Source organism: Thunnus maccoyii, chromosome 20, assembly GCF_910596095.1.
Source record: "Thunnus maccoyii chromosome 20, fThuMac1.1, whole genome shotgun sequence".
Classification (NCBI taxonomy): domain Eukaryota; kingdom Metazoa; phylum Chordata; class Actinopteri; order Scombriformes; family Scombridae; genus Thunnus; species Thunnus maccoyii.
Window position 1 is genome coordinate 1,009,861 of NC_056552.1, and position 23,183 is coordinate 1,033,043.

Below are 23,183 nucleotides of genomic sequence, written 5' to 3' on the forward strand. Positions count from 1 at the left end.
TAAACGTAAAGTCAAGAGGAAGTCTTTAATCCAAGTATGCAAACATGATTCACTGGATCAAAGAACACAAAATGTCAGCGATGCAGCTGCTGCTTCACACTGATAAGACCAATTCTACATGTCTAAATATCTGTTTGTGTGTGTGTGTTTGTGTGTATGTTTGTGTGTGTGCGTATTGAACTCTGCAGGATCAAAGTGTTTTAATTTCAGCTTTCTTCAGTTATTAAGTTTCTCTTCATTTTACATGCTTCTATTTTGTTGAATCATATACTTTGATAATCAGAGAACACTTTTTAAAGTTTTTAATGTTTATGGGATGTTTTAGCAGTGACACCAGCGTTTCCACGGCTACAGCAGTGACACAGGTCACTTCAGGTTGTCCTGTTAACAGTTTTTGGCTGTTTGTTTTCACAGCTGGAAGGTTCCCGTTAAAGTCAGTTATCCTTTAAAAAAGGTCAGTTCATTCAGGCCTTAATCAGAATCACCCATACCCCTACATTTAATGTTATAATTCATTATGATTATAAATCAGAAGCTGTGTTTGGTTCTGTTCATGCTCGGTAGTTTTTCACTAACAGTCATTCAATGTATTTACATCCTGTAATTATCTCTAATAGTTTTTATTGTTCTGCTGTTTTTTGAAATCTTTCACACACATTCAGGGATTGACAGTAAACATGTGATCCAGAGTTACTGTTTGTAATTTGATCTGATTGATATCGGCACCATTGTTTACTGTTCACTCTCCTACAGCTGCATCACAGCTGGATTAGCTTCCTGCAAATGCTAACATTTCCTGCTGCAGCTTAATATTAAAAACAGGAAACATATTGTGTTAATCACAGAGGTTAAATCTTCATAAATCATAAATGTGTCATTTAGCTGATGTTGTGTCAGTGGATGAGTTGTAGTGGAGCGCCGGGATGAAAATATAATTAGTATCACAAATGCATTAGTTCACGCATTTGTTACTTCTAGGCTGGATTATTGCAATTCCTTATTATCAGGCTGCCCTAACAAGTCTCTAAAGACTCTCCAACTGGTCCAGAATGCAGCTGCACGTGTTCTGACTAAAACTAGAAAAAGAGATCACATTTCTCCCATTTTAGCTTCACTACATTGGCTTCCTATAAAATTTAGAATAGAATTTAAAATCCTTCTCCTCCTTACAAAGCCCTTAATGGTCAGGCACCACCATATCTTGAAGAGCTCATAATACCGTATTATCCCACTAGAACACTGCGCTCCCAGTATGCAGGCTTACTGGTGGTCCCTACAGTCTCTAAAAGTAGAATGGGAGGCAGAGCCTTCAGCTATCAGGCTCCTCTTCTATGGAACCATCTACCGGATTCAGTCCGGGGTGCTTTCTCATCTCACAGGAAAAGCTGAGTCCCGGGCCGAACCTTCGCGGTCCTTCACAGTCCTGATGGCATCCTTCCCTGGCTGTTGCTGCTTGTGCTTGTTGTTGTTGTTGTTGTGATTTTTTTCTTCTGTCCCCCCCCCCCCCCTCCCCCTTTCCCTCTTTCTTTCTCTCTCTCAACCCAACCGGTCAAAGCAGATGCCCGCCCACCAAGAGCCGGGGTCTGCTTGAGGTTTCTACCCGTTAAAGGGGAGTTTTTCCTTACCGCTGTCGCCAAGTGCTGCTCATGGGGGAATTGTTGGGTCTCTGTATATTAAAGAGTACGGTCTTGACCTGCTCTATGTGAAAAGTGCCTTGAGATGACTTCTGTTGTGATATGGCGCTATATAAATAAAAATTGATTGACTGATTGATTGATCTTTCTCTCTGCACAGAGATGCATTTATTCGGAGTCACTATATTTGAATACCAACCTTTTTTAAAATTTTGGTTAAATGAGTTGGATGCAATCAGGCTGGAAATTAGTGTTATGCATTGTTACTTTTGCCCCTTTCTGCTGGGACGAAAGAAACACAGATGCAGGACAAAAGTAACGGTTGGATAAATTGACCACAAAACAAATAAGCACTTATTATTTCTGGCATATAACGCTCATTCATGCTTCAGTTAGTCCTCCAAGCAAATTACCATATTTCTCTCAAATCAATTCATGTTAAATGTTGCAATTGTATGAAACTGGTCCAATGCGTCAAACTCATCTTAGTGCATAATCACCATTTTCTCTTATGAATGACATTGGGTTGGAATTTAAGATGTTTAAACTGTTACAAATCCTTACCCATCATGTGCACTCCATCTCCAAATCATACGTGTTCCTGTCTTTTTCAGGACAGTCGAATAATCAATTCTAGGCTTCACTCAAGCCAAGTTATTCCAGAGAACCGTTTTTTTCCCCCCAGTACACACAAGGTAATCAATTCAGTCACTTGTTTAGAACATCAGCCTACATTAAAAAGAATACAATGTCGCCTTGAACAATGGATGATGAACAAACATTTATTCACTGTTTTTTGTGTGTTTGTTGTTTTGTTTTCAGGTCACATCTGGACTCGTTGGTCTTCCTCACACTAACCCTGGGCATTTCCTGCAAACATAAAGAACAAAGAAATAAATCTTTAATAATAGTAGGACAAAAGTAACACCATGTTACTTTTGTCCCTTCCCCGTGTCCGTCAACTTCACCCTGACTATCACCAAAGGTAGGCTCATATGATAAATTAAACCTTCACTGATACTTATGGATAGTTCTAACAGATGATATACATTTAACAAATAAACAGAAAACACTTCCAATATGTATTTTTTACTTGAAAAATAAGTTTTTCTACTGTAACTGATTTTTCAATGCAGACTCAACAGTGGGGTGTACCTCACATGGACTTCACAACGACATGTCCCTGACTTCTGTGTTACAACAGAAAAGGTCCGTGTCCGTGATACTTTCGTCCCGGCTCTCGCCTAAATATGTCAGAGAGTGATGAATGAAGAAGCCACAGTGAGTTGTTAGATGCATGTCTCCACCTCCTCAGCAACACTACTGACATCACATCCATGTTGCCACTATGACTAACTGACTTCTTTATTAAAACATCTGTAAACACAAACACCAGCTGCTCAAACAGTGTTTAATGTTGTGTTAAACACACTTGCTGTTACCACAGTAACCATAGGTGTTGCCAAATCAACCTGGATTGAAATCTGAAGGATTACAATTTTATAATAATTCCTGAACATTTTTACAATCTTTGATTAACTTTGTAATGTACATAAAACAAAAATAATTGGCATTTAAGACTACAAAACCTTGAATGTTCTGGCTAACTAAAGTCTTAAGTTGTTAATTGTGATGTATCTGCATATATTTTTTTACTTAATTATAAATCTCAATATCCATTATGATATTAAAGATGTTAATATTACTCACTTACAGGAACTTCAGTGATGGTGATTCAGTATTAAGCCTGCGTTGAATAATATTTCTGACATTAAAAAAGCAGCACTTCCCAAAGATCACCAAAACCCAAGAACTGTTTAAAGGATCGTTGGAGCCAAAATTATGAATTTGCTAATAACTTGTATTTTGATGAATTATGCATAAATATAATGAAATATGAGGAGTGGGAATAGACTCATTATAAAGTGTTGGAGTTGTGTTAATGAATTGTTGTTGGAACGTGGAGTGTAGACACTCTCCTTTAACAATCAGTTGATTGAGGCAGCAATTGTAGTAACTGTATCAGCCTGTAAATAAGAGTTGAGCTGTCATTAAGTCAAGGTTCTGTAGAGAGGAAATGGTGTCGGAGCAAGAGTTGTACAGTGAAATTGAAAATGAAAATGAAGACATGAGGGATTGAAAATAAAATAAAAAAGAAGAAGAATAGAATAAGTTACTCAAGCAATTCCAATCAGTAATCGAGCAAAGAGGAGACGGATCTCGTCGGGGTGACAGCCATGACACAAGCAGACGGGATTTTCAAGGACTTGCATGCGGTCTGAAAGTGTATAAGGGAAAAACTTGGAGTAGTGTGATCAGTCAGGATAACTAGAAGTGGGATGGTTATCACAGATAGTGTCTGAAAGCGTCAGAGAGATAGAACCCTTAAGATTCATGCATTTGAAGATTATAGCAAGATTATAAATGTGACTAGCTTCCGACTTGGATCAGAAGCAAAGATAAAGGGAGTGGTAAGTGGCCACTGTCAGTAGAGGCTGAGTGTTTCAGGATGTTGCAGGTGTGTAAGAGGCAAGAAGAATGACTAGAATCAGAGAAGGGGTGAAGGAGGACAGTAATTCTTTGTGTTTGAGTTTTGAAGGGGAATTGCCGGAAAGAGTGTACCTTCATTATGTGATATGATTATAGTGAGTTACAGGGTGAGGCAATATGAGGCAGCTCCTGTAAGATGTTTCTGCTTTTAAGAATATGGATATGTTGCTGCAGTATGTAGAGGAGTCAGAAGATGTGGGAGGTGTAGGAAGGACAGCTGCAATGTGGAGGTGTGTAAAGATGAGAAAGAGTGAGCAGACTTCCTGCACTGCAAGGTAAAATCACTATACAGGGTCAGCACAGTGTCCAAAAAGAATGAAGGAAGAGAAAGTCAATAAGATGAGAACAGGAAAGTGATTGTTGTACACCGAAGCTGCTAACATAATGGAGAGAAATGACAAGATGGTGGCAGTGCAAAAAGGACCAGAGCAAGAAAGGAGCGGAGCTGATCAGATTATCTGCATGCAAACAATTTTTGGCCTTCATTGCTAAACTAGACTAAACTAGCACTACCATGGACTTGTGCATCACATGATACAATTCTCTCTGGTTGAAGAGCGAGGGCTGAACAACTGTTATCACTTTCCTGGTAGTGCAGAGGAGAGGCTGAACAGTTCTGGAATGTTCTAGTCCCCCCTTAGGAAGGATGAGCACAGATGAATATGTCATGTATCAGTGGCTTAGAAAAAACACTGGGCATCTCCTAGAGGATACACTACATGTCTCCTCAGTGTCTGTTTCAGAGAGATGGGAAGTCAGGTAGCTGTTAGCTCTGTCTCTCAGTGGAGGTTGAGAAACTGACTTTATTCCCAAGAACTTAGGGTCAGTTTGGAATTGTTCCCATCTTCTAAATGGAGAGGGAGTTGATCTTTCATTAAAGGAGAAGTGTGAATCGGAGTAACCAAAATCACATTGGCTGACTGACTGTGGTGGGGCAGGACATTCTGACCTCCTTCCTCCTTGTGTGAGCAGAAATCTAACTCTGCTGAGTGCAGGTTTTCTAAATAGCACATGGCTTTCTTATTGGCCGTCTGAACCTCATGGAGGAGGCAAGCATTTGCACTCTAAGGAAATCTATCTCTTTTCTAGGGCTGCTTTGCTCTGACAGGTGAGGCTGGTTTGCCTGTGAAAGTTCAGAAGCAAGCATAACAATGGGTCTTTGGATGCGGTCTGTGCAGCATACCTGTCCTTGAGTAGTGAGTCCATCTCTTTCCTGCACTCACTGAAATTCAACCTGCTGATATATTCTGTGTAGCCAGGTTCTAGGTTCTGTGCCATGGAGGAAATAAACTGCTCTACACAGGGGTTCTCCATTGTTGTCTCTGGAACGGAGGGTTAGATTAAACAGTTGACTAGTACAACAAAACAATGTGGTTGGCTATGGTGTTGTGTGGCTGATACTTTGTAGTGTAGTTTGGGCAGTACACTAGCCTAACCAAACAATAGGGTGGCCTACACTATGGGGAGTAGATTCCTGTGGAGGAGGGGTAGCTAAAGCATTGTCTAGTGGCTCTAGTGGGCACAACAGATTTTAACATGCACTAACTGAGATGCAGGGCAGTAACAGTCAGAGGATTGTTTCTTAAAGTTGATTCAGGCTAGAATGCATGGCAGTAACAGCTAGAGCATAACTTCTAAGTTTCACAGGGCTGTGGCTCTATCTCACAGGCTCTATTTCTTACTCGGGTTGGAATGGCAGTAACAGCCAGGTACAAGCTCTCAATGTGTCACAGGGCTGGTGGTACACTGTGTTTTAATTAAAAAGGGGAGCAGTTGAATTAACAGCCAATTCTGATAGCTTGACTAGATTGCATTGAATATGTGGTATTCAAATGCTTAACTGAGATTCTTACACTTCCTACAGAGTAGGCACAACTTCAGTGGCTAGCAGCACCAGTAAGCTCTTAGTGTAACACTATGAGGAACACTGTAAACACCTACAATGTTAGTTATCAATAACTCAATATTTGGGTTACCAATTGCTTTAGCTAAATTTGATTTTAAAAAATCAAATCTCACCACACCGCACTGTTTGTAAGTACAGCTAGATATCTACTCTTGTGGAAGACTAGTTGTGTTGAATATAAAGGCTTTTGGATTGTCTAAAAGTTTGAAATTCCAAAACGTCCAAAATTATGCTGAAATTAAAATTGAACAATTATGAATAATTGCCAACAATACTCTGCCTCACACAGGGCACCATTTTGTTGGACTTTGGCTACAACTTTGGCTATCAGCAATAATTAATGATTATCAAAGATAATTATTAATTATTAAAATCAATAAAAATTATTAAAATCAATAAAAAGATTTAATAATAATGGGGCACCACCCTGGAGTCAGGGAAATAGATAGCCAATTCAGTCTCAAAGTGTACTAATTTATCAGTTTGGAACTTTGATTAATAATTAACTAATAACTATAAACTAAATCACCATATCAATAGCTAGTTAAGGTTGAAGGCTTTTGGAGTTCTTTGCAGAGCAGAGGTTGGCAAAACCCATTCTTGTGCAACATTAAACAGACAGCATGTATAGCCATGGTGACAGAGCACATGGCATGCAATAGACAATAGGGCTGACAAAGAGAACTACACAGACAAAAGGCCAGACCACGTGGTTTCATGAGACCACATATGCTGCCACAAGCAAAGTGTACAGAGCTAGGTTAACCTCTTGACTGTGTGGTTCTGTCTTTAAGGCCAATTGGTGTAGGCTAAAGTTGCAAGGTCAGGAAGAGGTTAGTTGCATGCAAGGCCTAGTTACTGGATGTAACAGGTTAAATATGCTAACATTAACTTAGCAGAGTGGCTATGTAATGACCTGACCATCAACAACAAGGACATCACAACAATAGTTCAATGAATAACCTTAGCCAAACCAATACATGTACAGTACATTGATTAAGTTAAACATTCTTGCTTAGCCGTACTATGCTTCACTATATGTTGCTAGGCTATGACCAGTTGTTACCAAGTCCATGGAGAAAGAGATGCTTTGTGGTGTTCTGCTTCTTAGCTGTTGAATCCGTGGATGAGACAGGCTGAGAAGAGTTTGGCTCCAAAGCTGAAGGATGCAGGCTTTGCTGGATAGATGGTGCTCCAGTCATGCAGGTCAGAGGGCCCAGGTCACTCCTTTGTGCAGTCCTTACAGAGTTAGCGGCAAGCTAACTCTGTCTTGTGGCTCCTGTGCTTGGTAACACAGCCAGCAGACTTGTGTGGTAGCTGCTGGCACTAGAAAACTTAGTTTCTGAGTCTTAGGCAGGCTCTTGCGTCTTCTGCCATAAAGAAAAGAGTTATTTGTGTGTCTGCTGTGAGCAGGCCACACCAGAGAGCAGACAGCTGAGCAGCAGAGCTGCTCCAGCAGCAGCCCTGAGGGGAAAGAGTGAGAAGAGGGGGATATCTAGTTTTGTAAATCTGGATCCACGGGTGGAGTTTCACACTTAGGTGCAAACATCCACAGACTCTGGAGAGATTGAGTTTCCTGAGGACTCTTGAAACATGCGGTTGGTCAGTGAGACCCAACACTGCCATGGTCATAAAATGCACTGCTGAAATACAGGGGAAGTCAGAAAGGATTAAGATGGTGCTGGACACCACCAGGAGACACTTGAACATTGTAGACATGTCTGGAGATCTTGATGTTACACTGCAGGGAGGATTTGCATCAACTCAGGCAATTGAGTCTGGGTTATAGAATGGAAAATGTCATAAATGGGATCACTTTAGGTGGACACTGTAAATAGTTTGTATTGTGAAGCTGTTACATTCCAGTAGATGGTGGTAATGCAACATTTATGGATGCCAACCGGCCACCACAATGCAAAACAGAAGAAGACAGTTGGTTTGTAGCCACACGGTTTTTTGACCACTGAGTGACAGTAACTTTAAGTTGTTTTATGTCTTTTATTTTTTTACTTTAATATCAACCCTTCTGTAGGTCATCTGTTAAGAACAATTCATTTCTTTGTGGAAAAGAAGAAAAACGTAGATCAAGGGGGGCTGAATGACAAAGGAAAGTAAATATGACAAAAGAAAGAAATCTGTGGACTCTAAGTGATGTTTTAGCATGTTAACCCAGACGAGAAGGGAGCAAATATACGTTGTTTGAAAGTTGCTCTTTTGGGATTTTTATTGCAGCTTAAAAATGTATTCCAAAATAGAAAACTTAAATTTAGAATACAAAAATAACGAGAATAAATACAGTACATTACCAATAAATAAAAAATGCTTAAAAACAAACTAAAATGGTTAAATGTCTCAGTAGCTGAGTCCATTAAAAAAAGGACATTCACAGAAACTGGTTCCTTCGAATATGTCAGTGTCGCTGGCTTGTAGCCGCCTCCTCATCCCCTCACCAACATGGACCCACTGGCCACAGAAGACACCGCGGGGAAAAGAACCATAACAACACGGTCAGTAATATGTTGCAGTAGATGCAGCTTTAGCCTCCACTCACCTGTACAGCAGACAAACACAGAGTCACACAGAGGCTGGGTTCTCTGGGTCCTTCTCTTTTGAATGGCTGTGTCTTCTCCTCAGCCTCCCTCTGCTCCCTCGTTCACTGACAGGTACTGTATATCTTCCGCTGACTGGTCACTGGATCCTCTCTCACAGCCACGGCATTGGCCCATCAAGTCACAGTGATTAATTCATCAAGTGCCTGATGTCCAATTACAGCCGCATGCAAATAATTTATGTAAACTGCAATTAAAGCAAGCAATAAAAACCTAGTCACTGCAAAAAAGGAAAGCAATTAAAAACACAAACATTAAAATATTCAAACCAAAAGCAGCAAAATATAACACTTATAAACCAAAAATATGACAGTCCATGTACTCAAGTATTCAATTTAAGTACAATTTTGAGGTATTTGTAATTTACTTGAACATTTCCACTACTACTTTATACTTTCTACTCCACTACATTTATTTGACAGCTTTAGTTACTTTTCAGATGAACATTTGTGTTACAATCTATCCTTTCTGATTGCAGTGGTTCAACTGGCCTCTTCCTGCAGGAGTTTGCAGTCAGGGAGGGTCGTTAAGGTTAAGTGGTGACACCTGTAGGCCTCCACCAAGGCTATAACTACCAGCCTAGTTTCATTGTCTCTCTCTCTCTCTCTGATGCAATTAACCTTCACACCCCATGCTTTTTTGTCAGTACTTATGTTGGTTTATTTCTAATGAAATATTCAATTGGCACTTTAACCTGACTTGTCTTCCCGTCTTTGTCATATGCATTGAGCTGGTTTATGACAAGTGAGGGCTTGTCTGGGATCGGTGTTACGAGTAAATTAGCTTGAGCATATTTCAGCCCTTTCTGGTAAATTGGCCTGGATTAAGTTGGTGTGTTGCTACCTCCTGTGGCGGGCAGCGGCTACTGCTTTGGTTTGACTTAAAGGAGTGTAGACAGGTTCATTGTTTTTGGACATAGCTGTCAGTAAGGCTGTTTTGGGAAAGGAAATGTCAGGTTGTTTTAGAGCCAGTTACTTCCCTTAAGGGTAGGTTGTAGGAGAGTTTGATACTTGGTCCCCTTTTGTTTTGCTAGTTGTGTACTTGACTTTGGCTTTTTGGTGGGCCCTACCTGGGATATTTTGGTGTCCATTTGTGCAAGAGTGCCTTTTCCCCTGTTAGGCTTGGCTGCAGGTTTCCCTTTGGGACTTATGGTGTCTAATTTAGGCGGCAGTGAGGGGGGGTAGAGCTCTTAGCTCGTGAGCATCTCTGTGGCTGTGAGAGGGTTGCCAGCTTCCTGGTTGTTATTTTTACACCACTGGTTGAGTAATTACCCCCAACACTAACTGCACGAAGAATAGGGATTAGTTATTTAGCTTCAACAGTTGTGGTTGGCAGTGGTATAGGGGTGAGTCTCCTGCTCAGCTGTTACACCAGCTTTGGTTTTCCCATGTGTCCCATTCAAGGTTTGTAGAGAATTGTTTGGCTGGTTGGTTGTGAGGACGGCTTCCCTTGCAGAAAGTTTCATTCAGGATCCTTCATAGTTTATGCTAAAACGGTGCACGAAAGACCAGCTTCTGAGGATTGTGAAGTACTATGATGTTGAAATTCCAGACAGAAGTTAAGAGTGTGAGAACAAAAACTGAAAACAGATTTGTGTATCAGAACTTTGTTTTTTCTTCTTTCCTCTCCCATTAATCATCTCACGACCCCTCAGATTTATCTGCTGACCCTTTGGAGGGGCCTGACCCCTAGGTTGGGAACCACTGGACTAAACTAGCTAACTGTATATAAAGTAGTGTAAACTAGCTCCACCTCCAGCAGCTACAACAGTAACATGCTGCTCTAACACTGATGCTTCACTATTAATAATCTAATGATGTCATATATAATAATATATCAGTCAGAGGGACCAAACCACTACTTTTACTGCAATACTTTAACTACATCAAGCTCATAATACTTATGTACTTTTACTGCAATACTTTAACTACATCAAGCTCATAATACTTATGTACTTTTACTGCAATACTTTAACTACATCAAGCTCATAATACTTATGTACTTTTACTGCAGTAAAGGATCTGAATACTTCTTCCACCACTGCAGAGTCCTAAAGTTAGGACTTACACAAACATTGCTTTTAGGAGTTTCTCCTAATTGGAGCACTGCAGAGCTACTTTTAGTCAAGATATGTTTTCTGAGTGTGAAACCAGAAAGATATCTGGCATGTGGGGAGAAATTTGTGACTTTTGAGTTGCAGAAATAAAATTAGTTTGACTTTGTTTTTTAGCAGGCGTGTTTTTCCTAAGTGACTAACAGACAGACAGACAGACAGATGTTTGTTTGTTTGCTTTGTTTATTTGTTTACAAACAGAGCTGCCAGCGTCTCTGTTTTCTGCTGATAAGGTTGCGCTGATGTCACTTCCTCCCTCTGAGAAAAGAACAGCACTGATTGGCCGCACAAACTCAAATGAGAAACACACACAAACACACACACACACTGAGCTCTCACTTGGCTTTTTGTTTCTGGAGAGCTGGATGTGGTATAACCATGGCAACAAGAAGTTACCATGGGGATGCTGATTCATTCTCTCTCTCTCTCTCTCTCCCTCACCACATCCTGTATCTGAGGAGTGAATGGAGGTTGGACCACCTGGCTGCCGTCCACGCAGGATGTCCGAGCTTGAAGAACAAAGAAATAAACATCAGTTTGTCGTTGGAGACAGAAACCTCACTGAAACCAGAAGGAAGCGCAGTGTATATGTTTTCTGATAGGTTGTGTTGGATGTTTCATTACTTTTATACTCCCTTCCTGTATCATCCCCCCCGCCCCCCTTCTACCTGCCTCTATCTGCACTGACATCCTGTGGAGGCTACAGACACACCAGGGCCTCGTTTCCCAAAAACCTCTTCAGACTAAGATAATGTAAAATCCATCTCATGAACCCTCTTAAGCTTAAGAAGTGTTTCCCAAAAGAATCGTAACTGGAGACTCTTAGATTAACAAGCAACTCCTGAACACTTACAAAAGTTTCAAAACATGTTTTATCCAAGTTTTCATTGTTTTAAGTCTTTACTGTTTTCATAAATACTGGTGTTCCTTGTTCACTGGCGTTTGATGTAAAATGAGTTGATGCTGATGTTTAATTTAGAAAGTAAAACTTAACCAACACGCAAAAATTAATTAAACAATTAACCCGACACTTTGTGTTGTCATCCTACTCTTCCTCGTCTTCATCATATTTCCATCTCTTGTGGCTGAAACTTTTCACGTGGGTTTATTTTCCATTTCTGTATTTTCTCTTTTCTTTCTATTGACGGTGTTTATGTTTGTCTCGTGTTTACACGCAGCAGATCTAACACTGACACATATTCATGAAGCTTAAAGGAAGCTCCGCTGCTTCATTTAGCTTGAATATGGCTAAATGTTCTAAGGACTGGACTCTAGTAAACGCTTCTTACTGCTCCTCTTGTTGCTGGTTGGATACTATTGTGCTGTGTAAGCGTTGGACTCTTCTAAGTGCTTTTTATAACCTTTAAACAACTGTAGACTGTTTAATGCACATGAGACTTTATGTTCATACTGAAAACTGAATTTACACTGAATATTTTCATTATATAGCAGCTTAAAAACAGTTAAATATGTAAAGTTACTTTTACATCTGTTCAGCATCATATTCATCACCACAGACAGCTGACGTTAAGATGCTCTTAACAGCGCAGACATGAACCCACAAAACACATCTAGAAATTTAAGAGCGTTTATAGAAACACTTCTCAGATTGATCGTTATCAGGAGACAAAGGTTTTGATCTATCTCTATATCACATGACGTCTCAGCTTCACATCTAGAAGGTTCACCTCTGCTGGCTGTGATCCCTCACCGTCTTCCCACCCTGAACACACACAATACTGCCGCCAGGAATCGAACTGAGCGAGTCTACTGATCGCCTCGTTTTCTAATTTAAATAATTCAGCATTTTATCTCATCATCACTAAGATGTCTGGAAACAGGCTGTTGTGTGTGTGTGTGTGGGGGGGGGGGTTGCCTGAGACCACACTATAATGACAGTGTGGCCTGTTTGTGATCGGTGTATGTCGCCTCAGTTCATTATATTACAGAGATGTTTGTGTGTGTCGCCTGAAAACATGTTATAATTGTGAGACAGCAGAGAGAGCGTGTTTCTTGTTATAACAGAGCCCTCGGTTACTTCCTGTCCATCTGTCTGTCACACATGTACTGCACACTGTACTCATACGTGTAGTACTTGTAATACTGTTTGTATTCTCCCTCAGCTTTTTGTCGCTACAGAAGCCTGAAGGTATGATCATTGTTACACATTCGTCCTTCCAGTATCACTTCTGTTGAATCCTGTCTGATGGACAGTTTCAAGTGTGTGTTTCTGTGGGATTGAAATGGTCTCTACTACAGAGGAGAGGTGATTTACATTTATGCCTTAAAAGGTGAGACACATTCTGGATTCATCAATCCATAACACATTAAAGGGAAACTTCAGTATTTTTCAACCTGGACCTCTAAGTGACTAATGGAGACATTTATTGAAACTTGTCCAGTACTGAGTGACAGCACTGCAGCTGCGTAATGGGAAATTGCTGATCACTCAATAAACACACAAAGAGAGCATTGTCAGGTTATGAAATAGTGTAATCAAATAATACAATCAGAAGTATAATGCATCATAGTTCTGGAGACAAAGATACCACCTAGCTATCTTCTCTTTGTCTGAAAGGTTGGCACTTAACCAGTCCCTTAAATACTACTCGTACAGAATTTAAGACATCTGTTTACTAACCTTACAGGTCAGCAACCCTCAGATAGAAACATAAGTCAAAAGTTCAGCTAACCTAGGAACAGTCTTTCTTCACGACCATATATGACAGTACATAAGTATGCACCAAGTAACATCACAAAATAACATTACTACTATATTAAATTAAGGACAAACCACACTATCCTCTAAAGCTTATCAGTTTTACACATAAACATCTACATAACTACAGTTTATCTTATCACTGGCTCAGGTAAAGGTATAACAGAATAAACTTAACTGTTAGACACACAACTGCCTCATCTTACACAGCAAAGAACTAAGTTTAGAATAGACACGACACACACAAACTAACACTAAACTGAACTTAAACACTGTCTGAAACATGTATGATATATTGAAGAAATACATCAAATGATAACCTGTTATTCAGTTTTCTTTTACAAGCTGCGTAATGAGCTGCAATGTAACCCTTTGGGGCAAAAGCACCCAGTCAATGTACATCCACTAAAAAAGTGCTTGTTTTTGCCACTGACGGTAATAATAATATTGATTATATGATTACAGCGAGGAAAACCTCTTTCATTCCTCATATGGACACCTGACTGTTGTAAACTTCCTCTGTATCGAGAAAGTTGAGATCACGGGAGAAAATATACCATTAAAAGATGTGTTTGTTCTAAATATAAAACCTCTGTGTGGTCTGTTTTATACAAGACAAACTGTTCTGAGTAATCATTTCACCTCACTGGCTGATTACTTTCTGGTTTGATGGAGAATCGTTCTTGAGGGCTGAATAACTTGTTAATATGGGTTTTTTTTTTTTTTAGAGAGCAGAAAATTTTAGCAAAGACTCTAATTTCGGCTGCTCCGCTCCACGGCTGATTGGTTAACGAGGGCCGAAAAGCTTAACGAAGCATCAAGCTCATTAACGGATGAAACTGTGGCCCAAAGAACTCTGTTTTACTTCCACACAGAGGCTGAGCTCTTCATCTGCATTTATCTCATCTGAATTCATCATTATGAGTATTTTTAGATTAAAATGTTTAAATGATTAGAGACAGAGACGAGTCCAAAGGAAAAAGAGTCAAATCACATCAACAAAAAACTGAAAAACACTTTAAAAAGGTTGATAAGAAGTAAAAAAAAATCATGATTAGAAGCTAAAACAACAACAAACTCCGAATATATAAGTTAACATTTTAGTTTATAGATCATAAAATATAAAAATGAAAGTCAAGCATTTTCTGTTCATCGCTTAAAAAAATCACATTTGTTTTCCTATGGTGTACTTCCTGGTTGCTATGGTAACAGTAAAGCTTTTAGGGCGCAGATTCAGAGCGATGCTGCGAGTAAACGTTCATTTACATGATTAAACAGTTTTATTACAGTTATGATGAGAGACGTGGATCCGCTGCGACTAAATACGTGTTTGTTCTGTGATGAGCAAACAAACAAACAAACAAACAAACAAACAAACACTCAGTGTCACAGCAGCAGGAAAAAAAACACACGAGCTGAGTTCTTTCAGTCCTGAAACCCTTTTTTACATGTTGAGATAGAAAAAATACATATAAACACATTTGCATTAATCACTATGGTAACGATTGTTGACACTGTAGAATGCTGCTGATGTGTTTCCATGGTGATGATACAACTGCATAGAGAGAAGGAAAGGAAGAGGAGGAGGAGGACAGGAAGATGAGGAGAGGAAGAGAGGAGGAAGAGGGGGAGATGAAGAGGAGGAGATGAAGATGAGGAGAGGATGAGGAGGAGAGGAAGATGAGAAGAGGATGAGAGGAGGAAGAGGAGGAGATGAAGAGGAAGACAGGAAGATGAGGAGAGGATGAGAGAGGAGGAGAAGAGGAAGATGAGAAGGGGAGGAGGAGAAGGAGGAGGAGGAAGAGGAGGAGATGAAGAGGAGGATGACAGAGGAGGAGAAGAGGCAGGGAGAGGAAGATGAGAAGAGGAAGAGAAGAGGAGAAGAACAGGAAGGGGAGGACAAGAAGATGAGGAGCGGACGAGAGGATGAGGAGGAGAGGAAGATGAGAAGAGGATGAGAGGAGGAAGAGGAGGAGATGAAGAGGAAGACAGGAGGATGAGGAGAGGATGAGGAGGAGAGGAAGATGAGAAGAGGGGAGGAGAGGAAGATGAGAAGAGGAGGACGACAGGAAGAGGAGGACAGGAAGATGAGGAGAGGAAGGGAGAGGAGGAGAAGAAGAGGAAGATGAGAAGGCGAGAAGAAGGGTGAGGAGAGAAAGATGAGAAGAGGAGGAGGGGAGGAAGATGAGGAGAGGAAGAAGAAGAGAGAAGAGGAGGATAATTGTGTTTTAGGAAACAGTTTAACCAATCACAGCAGGCTGACAGGCGTGCGGGGGGGGGGGGGGGGGTTAATGGGCGTGCCTTGTGTTGTCATGCCGACTGCAGCCCATTAAACAGCTTTCATCATCACAACATGACAACAGGGGGAGGGAGGGGGGGGGGGGGGGCAGCTCTGCCTCTCCTCTGTTCTCTTCAGTCTGCAGACTGAAACAACTCAATTTCACCCCTCACTAGCACTGAGTGTGTGTGTGTGTGTGTGTGTGTGTGTGTGTGTGTGTGTGTGAGTGTGTGTGTCCAGCAGTCATTTAAAACGATGACAAACTGCCACACAGAGACGAAAGATGAGAATATAAAAGATTCATAACGATTTCAGACTTTCTTTATGAAACATTCTGTTTGAACTGTTTCTGACAGTCAGACAGGAACACAAACTGTTCAATAATCACTAAACAACCGATCAGAGAAAAAGTCCAAACTACCTACTTAACACAGTCGTTTATTTGTTAAATATCTGCGATACTTAATGTGGAAAACAGGCTCATATGGCAGATACGTCATCAGGCTCATTTGAGATGAACTGCGCCTGGAAAGTGAACGAGATCAGGATGCAGCAGCAGGAAGTGACAAAAAGCTGCAGTCAAGTCAGAATATACAGGAAGTCACAGAAAAGTTTACATCCTGGGTATTCAGGGTAGAATTTAACTACAACTCCCACGTTTCATTTCAGTAAGAAATAGCCAATCAAGAAGCTTAAAATTCTCTTACATCCAGCAGCAGGCAGAAGCTAAAGATTATGAGAAAAATTCGGCAGCAAAACTGAAAGAAGGGACCTCAGAAAACTGAGAGTATGGTACGGAAGCCCTGAAAGGCTAAAAATGGAGATCCGATTTCCAAGTCTGATCTTAATTCTTTTCTCAAGAGTTAAGGACAAGTGAAAAAAAAGGTTTTGCCCGGATCATGTTTTTTTTTCACCTGTGAAAATAGGTGGAATTTTTTTTTTTGCCAGGATCATTTTTCTAAGTTTTTTTTTGTTTGTTTTTCATGTGTGAAAGTAGCAGGTCTGTTGTTCTCTGTTGTAATACTCATTTAGGCCACAAGATGGCAAAGTTGTTGTTTTTTTCTTCATCGTCTGTGAAAGTAGCAGGTGAAAAAGGGTTTTTTTTGTCAGGATTTTTCTAAGTGTTTGTTGTAATACTTGTTAGCCCGCTAGCTAGCATGCTAACAGCTGTTAGCCGTTAACAGCTAACGGCAGTATAGCTAACTTGCTAATACACAATATATGTAGCTTGTGTTTAGAGGGTATGGAGCTATTGAAACTCACCTGGAAGAAAACATGAATGCTTTCAGTCCTATTTAGAAAATGGGGTAGTGGTGCACTTGTGGCCCCTTGTGGCTGAAATGAGTATTACAACAACAAACACAAAAAAATATATAAATTTTTTCACCTGCTACTTTCACAGATGATGAAGAAAAAAAACAAAAAACTTTGCCGTCTTGTGGCCGGAATGAGTATTACAACAGAGAACAACAGAAAAAAAATGTTTTCACCTTCTACTTTCACACATGGAAAAACAAAAAATTAGAAAAATGATCCTGGCAAAACCTTTTTTTTTCACTTGTCCTTAACTCTTGAACACAAGAGAGAAAAGAATTAAGATCAGACTCAGAAATTGGATCTCAAGACATTTTTTTGTTCTTCGTTGCCTTTCAGGGCTTCTGTAATACGGTTATCAAATGTTTCACACTTTTAGTTTCGTTGAAGTTTTGCCTTTGAGGTTTTTTTGTTGTTGTTGTTTCAATTTATTTTTATTCACTTTCAATTAAATTCTTTTTGTTTGATTCTTGGGAGATTTTGTTTAATTATTATGACACAAATTTAATCCCATAGATGCCCGGCTCCTGTCACCTGACTCACACTCACCTGCACACCTGCCCTTTCAGACTTTGTCCACACTCAGCCAGCCAAATTCGTTCTCTCCATTTTGGCGTCCGTCCTGACTATAATGGAGTTTTTCCCCAAATCTGAGTAAATTGTGTTGTGTTGTGTAAATGTGTAAATTTTGTTTGTGCAGAGTTTTGTAGAAACTGTCATATCTATCATCTACCACCTTTCTCTGCTCAAACTGTTGGAATCTGCTGCAATAAAGTAAATATCAGGAAGCTGCTACAGAAACAATATACCGTTTCTTCTTTGCTGGTTTTCTGTGACTGACTTACTCATCTGTCCTCCGCAAAAGCGCCCTTTAGGAGGAGTATTACCCATTTTGGCATTTTAATGTGGATGGAGGTATTTGCAGGAATAAGCTGAAACTCCTGCTTTGGACACATGTCACTTTTGCATAAAAACTGTGATTCATGTAGCCTCAGTGTGCCAACCGTCTTGTTTCATGACTTCTGAATCTGAACGCTGACACAAAGACTTCTCCTAAAAACTCAAGACAAAATCAACAGAATTACAATTAATACAAGTAATGAATCCATATAATCTGCGTGTGAGTCCTGTTTTTGAGGCCACTCATCTGGATTCTGAGTCATCAATGGCCAACATGAACTTTTACAGACGTCTCTCACTGCACCTTTACTAGCCCTCCTCAGTCAGAGCAGGAAGACATTTCACCACTCCTCCATACCGATTCTCTCAGACTCCAAACGTCAGTTCATGGCTGAGATTGACGCTGGTATGTGGGTGGAAGCAGTCCTGTCTCAATGCAGAATCCATCCATTTGTATTCTTCTCTCACAAGCCCCTATGAAGAGGATAGAGGGTGATGTATGTTGTTGTAAAGCCCCTTGAAGCATGCCTCTTATTTGTGATATTGATCTATGTAAATAAAACTGACTTGACTTTTTCGTGCCAAAGTTCCTCTTTTTGTTACTATACTTCCACCTGCAGCTCAACAGGGAAACACTGTCCGAGGAAACACAAAGAGGGAATTTGATGCTAAAAAGACTGTAAATGTGTCAGATATCCACTTGATATGACTAACTCAGACTGCTGAAGCTGAATATAAGCGCCACATCAATTTTACATGCATTTTTGCACAAAATGACTGTGTGGACACATTGCGGATTTTGGCCAGGAAGAATGATTACAGCAAGGAAAACCTCTTTCACTGTTCATATGGACACCCAACTGCTGTTTTAAGACACAAAACTGTGAACCTGTGCTTTAATAATGCACTGTAAGAAAACGTTGCTTTCTTACAGTGCAGACGCTTTGCCGTTTGCTCTCGCCTCTGCTTGCATTTATGATATTCTTGTTTTTCTTCTGTGAGGAACTTCGAGCAGCAGCTCCAGGATACTTATAAATCACTGGGACTGTAATTCTTTGTGGATATAATAGGCTATTGCCATATTTGAACATTTTTACAACCTCCTCAGCACAAGCCTGTACTGCAGTGACTGGAAATGTGGTACTTAGCTAAAGCTAATTGGCAGCAAGATGCCTCCCTCCTACTGACTACCACAAACTTCCACAGAAGGTTGCAGTGCTGGAAACCAAAATTGTATTGTATCTATTTATCGGGACAGTATACAGTTTTTAACATAAATGATGCACTGCACCAGAATTAGCTCAAAGCTAATTTATATCTGTAGTTCCCCACAATCAAAACATACAACAGCACAACAACAAACGGTGCAAAGCAAAAACCACAGAACACATTATACAAAATACAAAATACAAAGCTACCCACAATAGCACATCACATACACCCACAATGTCAACCAGAAATCAACAATGCAAGTATGTCAAACCAAAAGCAAAATTATTTGAGAAGACCATGATATCAAATCCAGACTCAGTGGACATCAGTTAGAAGTGAACGTGGAAGTGAATGGGCTTTGTGGGAATGATACCACTTTACCATGGACAAGAGCATGTTAACACACGGCTAATTAGCACCAACAAGACTACCAAGAAACAGGAGGGCTGTGTACTGGGTAATAAATCTAAAAGTGGTAGTCCTCCCTGGAACTCTCTTGGTGCAAAGCCTAAGAGTAAATCTTTTCCTAGGAAAATTACAGGACGAATAACGGGCAGAGCCCAGCGCCCTGAGATTTGTGATGCAACTGGCTGGCCTGCATTATCATCCAGGCGGAGCGCGTCTTCAACTCCTGTTCTTAGTAGGACACAGCTGTGGACAGCTGTGAAAGGGAGAACTAGCAAAAAACCTCCCCAACAACCTAGTGTGTTCTTATCGAGTCCCTCAGGACAGTGGCACTAAAGAACTGCGTTGTGTTCTTGGTAACTATGGACTGGTCCAGCATGTGACAGAGCTCACACACAACAAGGGGCACACTCTGGACTTAATCATCTCTAAGGGTCTGAACATTTCTAAGGTTGTGGTGACTGATGTTGCTGTGTTTTCTTTGAGAGTGCTATGTGCACACAAACGTTCAAACAGAGGTCATCACAAAACAGTATATCATTGAAAACACCAGTGAAATATTTATTCAGGCTCTCTCTTCCACACCTGCCCTCTCTTGGGTCTCAGTCAATGAGCTTGTAGATAATTTCAGTTCTAAAATTACAAATGTTATTGATGCCATTGCACCCACTAAGGTGAAGGTTGTCTCTAGTAAGAGGAGATCTCCATGGAGAAATGCCACGTTGGTCAGAATGGAAAAAAAGAGAGAGTTGAAAAGCTGAACACAGGTGCTGAAAAACAAATCTCCAGGTTCATTATGACATCTATAAAGAAAGACTTTGCATTTATAATTTGGAACTGAGAAATGCAAGGCAGTCCTTCTGCTCTGACATCATTGCCAAAAACAATAATAATGCACGTGCCTTATTTGCTGCTGTCGACAGGCTAACAAACCCTCCTGTGTCAGTAGCCCCTGAACTTCTATCCACCAAAGCCTGCAATGAATTTGCCTCCTTATTCACTGACAAAATTCAGAAAATTAGACAAGCAGTCAGTGCCTCCATATCAGGTGCAGGATATGCGTCCCTGTGTCCACTTAAAATCAATCCAAGTAGTATGACACAATTCCATCCAATCAACCATAAAAACCTGGAGGACATGATACAACATCTGAAATCCTCCTCCGGCTGCCTTGATATTCTGCCTACAGGCTTATTCAAAACTGTTTCAAACTGCATGGCCTCAGATCTTCTACAGATTGTCACCACATCTCTTCTCTCAGGTGTCTTCCCACAGGCCCTGAAAACTGCCGTCATCAAGCCACTTAAAAAAAGAACAATCTAGACACATCACTAATGAGCAACTATGGGCCAATATCAAACCTCACATTTTCAAGTAAAATCATTGAAAAAGCTGTTTTTCAACAGCTGACCAACTTTGTGGCACTAAACAACCATTTTGATGTCTTCCAGTCAGGATTTCGACCACACCACAGCACTGAGACTGCTCGTTAAGGTCTCCAGTGACATACACTTAAACACTGACAGTGGCAGAATTACAGTATTAGTATTACTGGATCTCAGTGCCGCATTTAACACAACATATTACTAGACAGACTGGAAAACTGGTTGGGACTTTCTGACACTCAGTACTAAACTGGTTTGAATCATACTGCTGCAACTCTCAGTTCTTTTAAATCACAGCTGAAGACTTTTCTGTTTGCATTTTGTTAAATCAAATAATTATTCATTTCTTACACTACACTGTAACTAATTCTCATAATTTATATCTGCCTTATTTTATTTTAGCTTCTTTTTGTTTTCTATTCTCTTAGCTATTTAATGACTTTTTAAACTGTATTTAAATGTCCTTTTATGGTGAGTTTATTTTGTACTTTGTCTCGATGCGTTTAATGTTTTATGTAAAGTACTTTGAATTGCCTTGTTGCTGAAATGTGCTATATAAATAATCTTGCCTTGCCTTGCCTATAACGTATATGTAACACATATCAAAGAGAATACTATGATAAAGCATATAGTATAACAATAACAACATCTAAGCACAGTTTTATTATATTATATAGTGATATAATGCAATGTAAAAATAAATAAAGTAGTTCTAAAATGACGTTTGGCTTCATATTTTAATACACTCAGGGTTTTTGGCTGTAGTGGAATCCTTTATGAATGTAAAACCCTTGCAGACTTGTCTCATTTACACCTCCACCAGGGATTAGCAGTTATACATAAAACATGTGTTAAATGTTCTCTGATATCCGCTGGTAATATGAATTAACTGAATCAGGGGTAAAGCTCCACTAGGCTGGCAGCCATGCGAAATTTATTCAGGAATCCTCTGAAGTCCTGCCAGTCATTAAGCTTCAGTAAGACAGAGTTTTAATTTGTGGAGACTTGTCTCGTGTTTTCACCTGTTTCTGAGGTTTTTATACTGATCCCACCTACCTGCTGGTTCTGGATGTTGTCACTACAAGTACTTTCCTTTTACTCCAAAGACTCAGAGTGTCAGAGTGAGAGAGCTGAAGTTCAATACAAACCGTTGTTTTGTTGAAAGGTGTTCAGGTATTAAGCTTGATTTATACTCTACACGAGGGGATTACTGAGAACCTGCTTCATGTTGTCTTCACTCTCAATGAGCTCTACCTGCATCACAAACACACAAGCAGCTTTCCACCTGTTTTCAAGTGTTTTGGACAAAAATGAGAAGAGAAACTGGGCCTTGTTTCCCCAAAAATGATCGATCTTAGAATTCAAGAGTGTTTTCGACACCGGTGGAAGAAGTACTCAGATCACATCAATGTAAAAATTCCCCATTACAAGTAAAAGTCCTGCATGAAAAATCCTACTACAGTAAAAGTACATAAGTATTATGAGCTTGATGTAGTTAAAGTATTGCAGTAAAAGTACATAAGTATTATGAGCTTGATGTAGTTAAAGTATTGCAGTAAAAGTACATAAGTATTATGAGCTTGATGTAGTTAAAGTATTGCAGTAAAAGTAGTGGTTTGGTCCCTCTGACTGATATATTATTATATATGACATCATTAGATTATTAATAGTGAAGCATCAGTGTTAGAGCAGCATGTTACTGTTGTAGCTGCTGGAGGTGGAGCTAGTTTACACTACTTTATATACAGTTAGCTAGTTTAGTCCAGTGGTTCTCAACCTAGGGGTCGGGCCCCTCCAAAGGGTCAGCAGATAAATCTGAGGGGTGGTGAGATGATTAATGGGAGAGGAAAGAAGAAAAAACAAAGTTCTGATACACAAATCTGTTTTCAGTTTTTGGACTTTTTCTCTAATCTTTGATTTTTGCTGAAATATTGGATCATTTGAACATTTATTGAAATGAAAGCATGTGAGAAGTTTAGAGGGAAAAATCACTATTTGGTGGAGCTGTTAACAACTCATAGACATGTGAAATGTGACCCCGACTACACACTGCTTTTTGTAAGACGTCAAAAGACAAAAAGGTTGGAAACCACTGGTTTCATCTTTAACAATGTGTTGTATTTTAAAAGCTTGTTATATTATCCATTGTGTCAAATCT

General features: G+C 39.9%; 1 long non-coding RNA gene across 1 annotated transcript; it reads right to left on the reverse strand.

Moving 5' to 3' along the window:
- Nucleotides 1-2,397: 2,397 nt before the first annotated feature.
- Nucleotides 2,398-9,234, reverse strand: LOC121886805. The gene is made up of 4 exons (XR_006092847.1): nucleotides 9,132-9,234; nucleotides 8,642-8,886; nucleotides 2,790-2,878; nucleotides 2,398-2,504 (listed from the first exon to the last, which is right to left on the reverse strand). It is a non-coding gene; the product is annotated as an uncharacterized LOC121886805 (long non-coding RNA).
- Nucleotides 9,235-23,183: the final 13,949 nt, after the last annotated feature.